Source organism: Schistocerca cancellata, chromosome 4 (assembly GCF_023864275.1).
Source record: "Schistocerca cancellata isolate TAMUIC-IGC-003103 chromosome 4, iqSchCanc2.1, whole genome shotgun sequence".
In the NCBI taxonomy this organism is placed as follows: domain Eukaryota; kingdom Metazoa; phylum Arthropoda; class Insecta; order Orthoptera; family Acrididae; genus Schistocerca; species Schistocerca cancellata.
Window position 1 is genome coordinate 716,131,047 of NC_064629.1, and position 10,539 is coordinate 716,141,585.

A 10,539-nucleotide genomic window follows, 5' to 3' on the forward strand; every position below is an offset into this window, starting at 1 on the left:
AACAAACAAAAAAAACCACTAACTATTCTAAACACAAATGTTAATGAAATACAATTACACTTGCTGTCCCTTGAGGAATGAAACATAGAAAGAAATTCACACAATTACAGGTACGAATACATTATTCCCTATCTTGCAAGTCACACGGAATCATTTCATTCTGTTATTTTCTTGGGGTCAAAAAGTTGCTGATAGTTTTCCTAGTCTCAGTGTCAAAGCTCTCCCATGGTTACCCGGACGAAAGTCTTTAAGTCACTCAAATCGGCATTTTCAACACATTAAACACAAATGTCATAGTCACTCCCAGAGTACCATCCACACGAATCTGGTCGTCCAGAAATGGCCCTACAACTACTATTACCCACGGTTCTGTCCTTTCAGTTCATGGTGTAATAAAAAGTCGTAAGTTCCAACAAACAGCACTTATTCCCGCACCAATTAAAGAAATGTCTCCTACTACAAATGCAAATGTCAGTGTCCCACTTTAGTTTCTTGCACTCAGACAATAATTAGTCACCATACGACAACTGTCCTCTTTAAGTATAACAAGCGTCCCACATGCAATTTACAAAGCACACTTAACAAGTCACTGCCAAACGTTTATGGATCCCACCGTTCAGTGGTCAAGACAAAACAAAACAATCGTCCTGTCTGCTAAAGACAAAATCTTTTCCACCACTCACAACATGGAAACACCAGTCCTTCACTTTCCACCTCATGGAGACATACGAGCAGTCATCTTGTTTCACGGCTCCACAGTCCAGTACTAGTTCATAGTTGCTGTTAAAAAATGCCCGCCGGACTCGTCGTTCATTCTGCCATTGCTCTGCCTCCGCGCGAGCCGTTGAGCAGAAAAAACCACCCCCTTTGCCTCCGCGGGATACTGTCTCCAGTCGTAAGGGTGGTGCAACTTATGAATGGCAGCCAGTGGTAGTTGCGTGTCGCCCCAGGCCGTTGACCTGTTGTAGCGGGTGCGTGGAGTGTACCCCGACCGACAGTGGAGTGGGGAGCACAGCGGCTTTGTCACCTGTCCCATGGCGACGTCAGCTTGGCCTCCCACTAGCGGTATGGGCGTGTTCTGCGTAGCACCTCAGCGCTATGACACCCAATCAGTCAGAACCTTCCGTGTATCTCGCAACATTACAGACAAAAGGATATTCTTACAGTATTTAAATACTCATTGATTACATGTATGATCTATTAGATACATTGGTAATAAAAGAATCTTTGTTCTAAAAAACATAAAATCATACGCCCTAGTTTTCTAGACATACAACATCAACATTTATCCCTTTTCTATATACAGCCCACACTTGTGCTATTGATTGTACCTGTTGTCCCTCATACAAAACATGAAAGTGAAAAAAAAAAAAGGAGTGAGAAACAATCTATACAGCTCATAATTACAATATCAAATAGTAGACTACTCTAACATCCTATCACAGTGAAAATAAAAATATTAGAAACTGTTGATTCTAAAACTACAATATACAATGAACCTTTGTGCTTGTGACAGACTGAAATTAGTATCTCTTTACATATTTTACCTTTTATTATATATAACAACATTTCTAGGGCATGTATGTACCATCCACATGGTGTCAGATCCTGACCTGCCATCGAGGTTCATCCAAATCAAACAATAAAGCACAATAATGTTTTAGTTATGGATCGGTAGCATCCCCTTTACAGGAGTGTGCGCATTGATCACACTACTCTACGACTCTCACTCAACTGACACCACATTTTCCTTCTCATTCAATCCATTAATACACCAACAGAATAGGTCTAGAAGTCAGCTAACCTTAACACCACCACATTGACGTCAACATACCATACCTTTGCTCCCTTATACTCAACCTCATAACACGTGGAGTTGTTTCGGAGATAGCATTCCAGTCTCCGATTACGTCCTTTCACTCTGGCACCTCTCCCCATTGGCTTACCTCTGCATTCACTTTACCTATTATTCATCCTGCTAAATATCACTTTAGAATTGCGACATTTCATCTAAGAACAAAAAATACACAAATTATTCATCCTGCAAAATAACTGTACACATTCTTGGTACTGTTTTGATTAGTTATACTGGTACCAGGCTTCAACAACAACAAAAAATATTTTTTTTGCCATATTGCAAATGTTATGGTAAGAATTAGATTTACACTTATATTACATCTTACGTCAGTATTCCACAACGTTCACCATCTGGATCCCATACTCCCTTTATGTCCTTTCACGTTGTGCAGTTGTCCTCCTCTCTTCATTCGTATTTCGGCTCTCCGTCATTCCATTACTCCATCGTTTCCTGGTCTTCCTTCGTCATTGGCATCAATCTCGATTGCAGCATACACAGACCTCTCTGTAACATACATCTAAGATATCTCCACATTATTAATTCTACTCACCTTTATTTACCACCGTTTCATCACGTCGAATCTCTCTTTATTAATCACACTGCTTCACGTCGCTTCTCTCCTTAAATATCACCTTTATCAACTACTATTTATCACGTCGCTTCTCTCACTATCTACCATCTTTATCCACTCATTACTCATCACGTCGTTTCTGCTTAACCCTAATTCATATGACAAAAAATACGTACATACACCACTCTGTCGACTTCTGTTCATGACTCATTCGACCAGTCTATTCCGTCATACTTCCTGACATCCCGCCTGAAAATTCTTATGTTCGATTTGACCCTGCACAACGTTACACACCACAAATAAATACACTGACTATCTACCATAAGTTGCCTACTTTCGATCTATCCTTAACTTTTCCATAATTTGATGTTAGAAATGTGATGAAGCCCACGAGATTGTTTTCCCTTGATCGTCTCAATCAGTACAGCATTTTCATGGACAATCCGCCTCACTCTGAATGGTCCACTATACACCGTAAAGAATTTGCTAGTTAGGAATCTGTGCTTCTTTGATAATCGATGAGTTTTAATTAGAACCTTGTCTCCTACTGCCAATTCGATCTTACGGATCTTTCCTTTCTGTTTCTCCTACCTATCCTTAGCTGCTTTCTTAATATGCTCTATCGCAACCTTGACAATTTCTGTGTGCCTCTGCTTTCCTGATCGCGGAAAATCTACCAGCTCCCTGACTCGATCTGGTGATGGTTCATTCTTTAGTACCGTAATTGGTGATAAACCAGTTGCTCCATGTGGTAGCTCATTGAGGATGTCCTGAAAATCTTTGAGAAAAATACTCCAACTTCTATGTTGCCTATGGCAATAGATCTTACACAACTTTCCCAGTTCTTTTACCACTCTTTCACTGGGGTTACTTGCAGCATGGTATCGGGATATGAACACCGGTTTTATCCTTCTTCTCTTCAGTGTGGCTACCCATTGTCTGGATCTATATTGTGGTCCATTGTCATCTATGAACTTTTCTACAGTTCCTACTTCTCGCAAAAAGTTTATAACGATCGCTGCTGCTACCGTCCTTCCCGTCGCATGTTTCAATGTGATAAAAGTCACATACTTTGACACCAATTCCACTGCTACTAAAACATATCTATACCCCTGCACTGACTTAGGTAGCGGGCCAAACAAATCTGTTGCTCCAAATTCCCTCACTCTACCAGGCACTATCGGAAAAAGCGGTGCTTTGCATGAGATAGTTAACGATTTTGCCTTCTGGCACAATTTGCAACTACCAAGCACGTTCTTGATCCTTCTCTCCATACTAATGAAAGAAACTGTTTCCCTTAACTTCTTACAGCATTTCCTTGCCCCGTAATGCTCGTAACTTAGGTGCATGTACCAGATCAGATTGTTGACTATTTCATTTGGTATACACAACACCCAGTCCTGTGTGTTCAGACTTCTACGGTAGAAAAGGACCCCCTTCTGAGTTGTATAATAGCGCGCTATATTGGCATCTAAGTTCGCTCTAACTCTGTCCTTCACCATTCTCCATGACGCGTCTTTATCCTGCTCTTTCGCGATATTTGAGAGTACCATCCCCATGTATTTCTCGAACGGCACGCCCTGCATATACAATATGTCATATCTGTTCTCGTTTACCTCCTCATCAAAGCATTGACCATGACCTACTGGGTTCCTTGACAACACATCTGCCACTATATTCTGTGGCCCAGGAATATACATGACCGTAAACTGAAACTCCTGTAAATAGAGTGCCCACCTAGCGAGTCGTCTATGGTTAAGTTTGGCCGACATCAGAAACTGTAGTGACTTGTGGTCAGTATAGATTTTAGTGTGCCTCCCATACAAATAGTGCCGGCCGCGGTGGTCTCGCGGTTCTAGGCGCGCAGTACGGAATCGCGCGACTGCTACGGTCGCAGGTTCGAATCCTGCCTCGGGCATGGATGTGTGTGATGTCCTTAGGTTAGTTAGGTTTAAGTAGTTCTAAGTTCTAGGGGACTGATGACCACAGCTGTTAAGTCCCATAGTGCTCAGAGCCATTTGAGCCATACAAATAGTATCTAAACTTACTAAAATCCCATACTACTGCCAAAGCTTCAAGCTTGGTTACCGAGTAATTTCTCTCAGCTTTGCTAAGCACTCGGCTCGCAAATGCAATTGGTTGTTGTATTGAAACTTCCTGGCAGATTAAAACTGTGTGCCCGACCGAGACTCGAATTCGGGACCTTTGCCTTTCGCGGGCAAGTGCTCTACCATCTGAGCTACCGAAGCACGACTCACGCCCGGTCCTCACAGCTTTACTTCTGCCAGTATCGCAGGAGATCTTCTGTAAAGTTTGGAAGGTAGGAGACGAGATACTGGCAGGAGTAAAGCTGTGAGGACCGGGCGTGAGTCGTGCGTCGGTAGCTCAGATGGTAGAGCACTTGCCCGCGAAAGGCAAAGGTCCCGAGTTCGAGTCTCGGTCGGGCACACAGTTTTAATCTGCCAGGAAGTTTCATATCAGTGCACACTCCCTTGCAGAGTGAAAATCTCATTCTGGAAACATCCCCCAGGCTGTGGCTAAGCCATGTCTCCGCAGTATCCTTTCTTTCAGGAGTGCTAGTTCTGCAAGGTTCGCAGGAGAGCTTCTGTAAAGTTTGGAAGGTAGGAGACGAGATACTGGCAGAAGTAAAGCTGTGAGGACCGGGCGGGAGTCGTGTTTCGGTAGCTCAGATGGTAGAGCACTTCCCCGCGAAAGGCAAAGGTCCCGAGTTCGAGTCTCGGTCGGGCACACAGTTTTAATCTGCCAGGAAGTTTCATATCAGCGCACACTCCGCTGCAGAGTGAAAATCTCATTCAGATTGTTGTATTACTTCTCCTCCTTGCTCTAGCTCTTGGAACAATGTTACCCCAAGTCCACTACGGGAACTGTCCGTGGCCATACAAAACTCTCCCTAGGTCTGGATGCCCGAGAAGACGTACCGATAGCAGTGCCTTCTTTAATGCCTCATACTCTTCCTGCGCGACAGGGTCCCAATTCCATGCCGTTTTCTTTCCAGTCAGCTGACATAGTCTGGGTGTCGCTGTGTAACCTCCCCCTCACTTATTGACGTTAATGACAGTGAAAAATTAAACCGCGTGTACCTATTGGAAATTTGGGAAAAGCAATCGTCACCGAGGTTAATTTGTCTGTAAAGATGGAGGAAGGGTTACATCTAAATGAAAGGAAAAATGCTAATGAAACTGGTGGAAATTAATTTTGAAAAAGGGGTAAAGTTAATAAAGTAAGTAAATGTGCGGCCGTTACGTTAACAATCAACTAGCGGTAATTAGATATTTGAGATTTGGGGGAAATTACGGTCGCCAGTCCTAAGGACAATTACTATAGTAACTGAAAAAGAAAGATTATTACACATATAATTAGCACTAGAAGCGTGGCAACTGAAGGTTGACAAGTGTAGTGTGAAAACTGAAAGTTTGTCAGAAGTAATAAATTTCGCTACACTCTGACTTAATTTAGCAAAAGAATTAATAAAACCGGAAAATCGAAAGTTAATTTAGTGACTGAAGTTAATAGTAAGCTTTCTTTCTGAAGCACATCGAAATTCAGTAAAATGCGGTTAGTCTTGGACTACCTCAACAATCATTTCAAAAGCTACTTGAATCTACGCAATTTAGAAATAAGAGATTTAACTTTGAACTTGAATTAAATGATTCTGAACAATTAACAATAGTAAAATTTAGTACGTACCAAGCTGAGCTGCAGTCACATGTAAGCTAAAATACGGTAACAAAACTCGCACTCTTGATTCGTGCTTGTGTAATCTAAATATTGTAGCCAGCTATGAATACTTTAACTGAACTTTGAAATTAAAGCAGTGAAATGCTATAATATTACTTTAATGCTGGCGTTTGAATTTCAACGACACTCTGGTTCATTCCGGAAAAGGAAGGGACCCTGCTTGGTAATGCAATTGGGACAATGAGCAACAAAGGTTCATGCTAAGTAGCTGTAATTTTGTGATGCAACAATTTTAAAAGTTGGAAAAGCTGAGGTCTGCCATACAGTTCTAAAACTTTACGTGCTTCCAGTCTTCCTTGTTGGTTGATTGAAGGTTTGAAGCCGTCGATCGAGGAGGTGGCGACAGTCACTCATTGTCGGCCGTCGCTATTGCAGAAACTGGATGTTGGCGCGCCTTCTTCTCGACAGGGTCACCAGACGAAACGGGCTCTTGATGTGCGCCAGCTAATGCTTCCCGTTCGCGACACCATGTCAGAAACTATCATCGCAAGTCGAGTGCAATTACATGCTGCCAAACCCCGAAAGCGCGGCAACTCGCGGGAGCTTCACACAACACACCTGCTCCACTCGCTACTCCAGCCAGACTCCCTCTGCCCGCGCTCCACGCGGCAGAGTTAACACTACCAAAAATCCTACACACTTTGATTCTTCACACGACCTATCGATGTAATCGTTCGATAGCAGTTTTCCCTAGGCAAGACCCAGCGTAAAAATACAAATAATATTTATGAAACAAACCAATTATACATTGACATAAACGCATAAATATATATATACAAATAGTAAAACAATTACAATATGTAAAGACACAGAAATGTCATATATTCAGGTAACAAAAATAAGGAAAACAAATTTATAGTACAATAGATGGAAATAGGAGGATATGCATTTCCGGCGTTACACGTGCCCCACATTGTCTGAGGATGTTCGTGTAACCTAAACAGACTCAGAAAATATCCCAAAAAAGAAACAGCGGAAATGCATATACTCAAAACATCAACAAAATTTAGCATTCGTCTAATTAACCGTAAACCAATTTTTAGACGATAATAATTGAGTGGAGACACTCCTAATCTTATTCCACTCTGTCATCTTGCACAAAATAAAACAGGTTGTGACAACATATTAAAATTCATAGAAAACATAGAAAATGGTTTAGCTATTCCAAAAATCAAAATTCCTAGCAGTATCAAGAAATGGAATACTATTTACAAAATTAATCAGAGTACATGGTCATAAAAAAACAGGTATATCAAAATACGCAAATTAATAATTAATTACATAGAATACACATTTTATATAACCTTTTCATAATTAATACTCTCGCCACGAGAGTCCAATTAACGCTAAACAAGAAAATAATATTCAGTAGATCAAAAAAAAACATAAATATTGACAACAGAATTCTTTCACATCAGCTGTCTGGGAAGAAAAACAATTCCACCTTCGGTACTCGCAAGTACAAAGAATGCCGACAGCGGCACAAGAGCCGACAGCGGCTCCGCCTCGCCAGTATTGTTGCGCCCGCCTGTGCGGCACGCTTGATCACTCGCCCTTGTAACGGCATTTCCAGAACGTCCGTTTGACTGAATTCTTTCGGAAAAACTCACTCCCGAGTAATCTCAAGGAGTCCCTTAATACTATCACAGTGGATAACTCAACACTGTCCATCATCACATGCATGTACTAGTCTGAAACTTAAAACAGTGTCTAAGTACATCGGCAATGACTGGTAAATTCCATGTTCATTAAATCTTACAGCTAGTTACAAAATCATATTTACATTCCTTAATCTACTGTGACTCAGCTGAAAACTTAAACTAGCAGCTTGGATTTTTCAGTTGATTAGATCATGATTAAATTGATTAAAATTAAATTGATTAATCAAAATTAATTACTTATTAATTACAACTTCTTTAATGACCTTGGTCAGTCAAAAGCATGGCAATCTAGCAAATCGTTAAATCTTACACTCTATTTTACATACTGTACAAATTACCCATTGTGTGGTATTAATCGATCCTAGGTTGGTACAATTTCAAGTCTACAATGTTCCATATACCTAATAGTTTTCCAGAGCTTGGATACTCTAAGCAATAAGTATTTGTGTGAGGTATACCAATGACTTTATATGGTCCATTATAAACAAACTTAAATTAAGAGATTTCATGGTCTATCTCGCTCGATTTCTCATGAGCTTTTACAAGTACTAAGTCTCCGATTGCAAACTTAGCAAAACGCGCTTTAGCGTCATGACGACGTATGCGAGCATCGGCTTTTAGCTTCATTACTTCTCGCAAACGATCTTTTTCACACCAATACTAATGTTAATCCGTGGAGGAAATTTGATTATCTCTTCCAATTCACTTTCTACACTTTTGTCAATGCCGAAATTCCTCACGTTACGGCAGTTCAAATTCATTCCTACGTCAATGTCATCCGGCCAGTTAACAATGTGTATAGGCTGGTATTGCCTATGCACCCTGTCTCCTGCCTCGTCAAAACCAACTACCATTGTTTTATCTAGTGACATACATGTCAAAGTTTTGCTTTCGCAGTTAATCACTGCACGGTACTTTAATAGCCAATCTAACCCGATAATTACTTCCGTAGTTAAGTCTGGCATGGCGACCAACTCTTGTTCAAATCATGCCCCACATATCTCGAAGTGGACAAAAATCTGTTTTGTGACTGGTTTACTGGCCTTCCCAGTAGCACCGATAATTTTCACTCCTGTTACTGGCATAACTACGATGCCAGGTTTGTCTTTCAGTAACTGAAATATTTTTCCAGATACAGCACTCAATTCTGCGCCGGTGTCAATCAACACGTTTAGTTGTAGGCCGTGCATATTAGCAGACACTACTATCTGTCTACACTTGTCCTCGACTGTTTCTTTATTTTCCCACAGTAAATCCTCGTCTATATCAAGGTCATTCCAGAAAAAACCATCCGGCTTTGATCCTAAATCCGGCTTATCCGGCGGCTTTTTCAGCCTCTGTTCACATACAGTTTTAATTTCAACACGTTTGTCCTGAGGCTTAGTCTGTAGCTTCGCCTCCAATAACGAAACCTTTGCCTGTAACTCGTCAACTAGTAAGTGTTGCTTTGCTATCAATTCACTAACTGTCACCTTCGTTGATTCCACTTTGGTCAGATTGATCTCATCTGCCAATCTACCTGGAGGAATGTGCCCAGTAGTATCTGCAATTACTTCCTCTGGACCTGCGCAACCCACACTGCTATCGTCTGACCGTGTAATGTCAGCTCTAACCTCATACACGCCGTAATCTATGTGCTTTTCTACCAATCGTGTCCGGCTATCACTAAAATTTTCGTAATCTTTCTCCTTAATACTCTCGCAATGTTTAAACTGGAGGTTTGCGTCGGATGGGTCGGCTACTTCTAACACTATAACTTTCGGTAAAGTCTGCCCGTCAGGGCCAGAACTTTCCGTTACTGCTTCAACATCCAACTCCTGCGGGACGAAACACGACGAATCTTGCTCGTGCTCCCCATAACATCAACTATTTCTAGTAAAGTCTGCCGGTTAGGGCCAGAACTTTCTATCACTTCACAAATACTATCTTCCTGTGGGACGAGACGGGGCAAATCCTGCCCGCGCTCCCCATAAACACTTCTCCCATACAGGCCCCTATAATCTCTTAGTTCGTCGTATAAGCGACCGAACTGCCTTAACCAGACCTCATCCCTCTCTGCATCCCCTCGCTCGATGACGGACGTTTTAGCCGACATCTGATCTTCTCTCAACACTTGCGAATCATTCTTAAAATCAATCTCCAGTTCCGCTGTGGGTATTACAGCTGCCACTTTATAATCGATTTCCGGAACACTACTTAAATTGTTCTCACTGACAGTGAATGTACTTCCTACTGCCGTGTATACAGCTGATCTACTACTTGTGGGCGCACTCCTTTCTCCTAACACTGGCACACTCTCCCGCCGTTGATTATTCCACACGGAATTTTCATAACGACGACACCTGGGTTTTCTCCTGTTATTGGGCCGCCAAAATTTCTCCATGCACGGTCGGCCCCTCACCGGCGCGGCTAATTGTTTCCCTGTCTCGTCACAGCAGATACGCTCCCCGGATGCTGCTGAGGCGGCTGATCACACCCTCTGGCGTTATTACTATTCTGTGAAGCCCGTATCACGTTAGTATGATACTGGTTTCTGTCATTCCTGTTATTATTTGCATTGTACCGATTGTTATTACGGTCCGAACCATTATTGTTATTGCTGCCATGGTTGCGGTATGCATTATTCCCATGGTTATCGTTGTTGTGGTTGCTGTGGTACCCGTTGTTTTTACCACGGCCTCTACGACTGT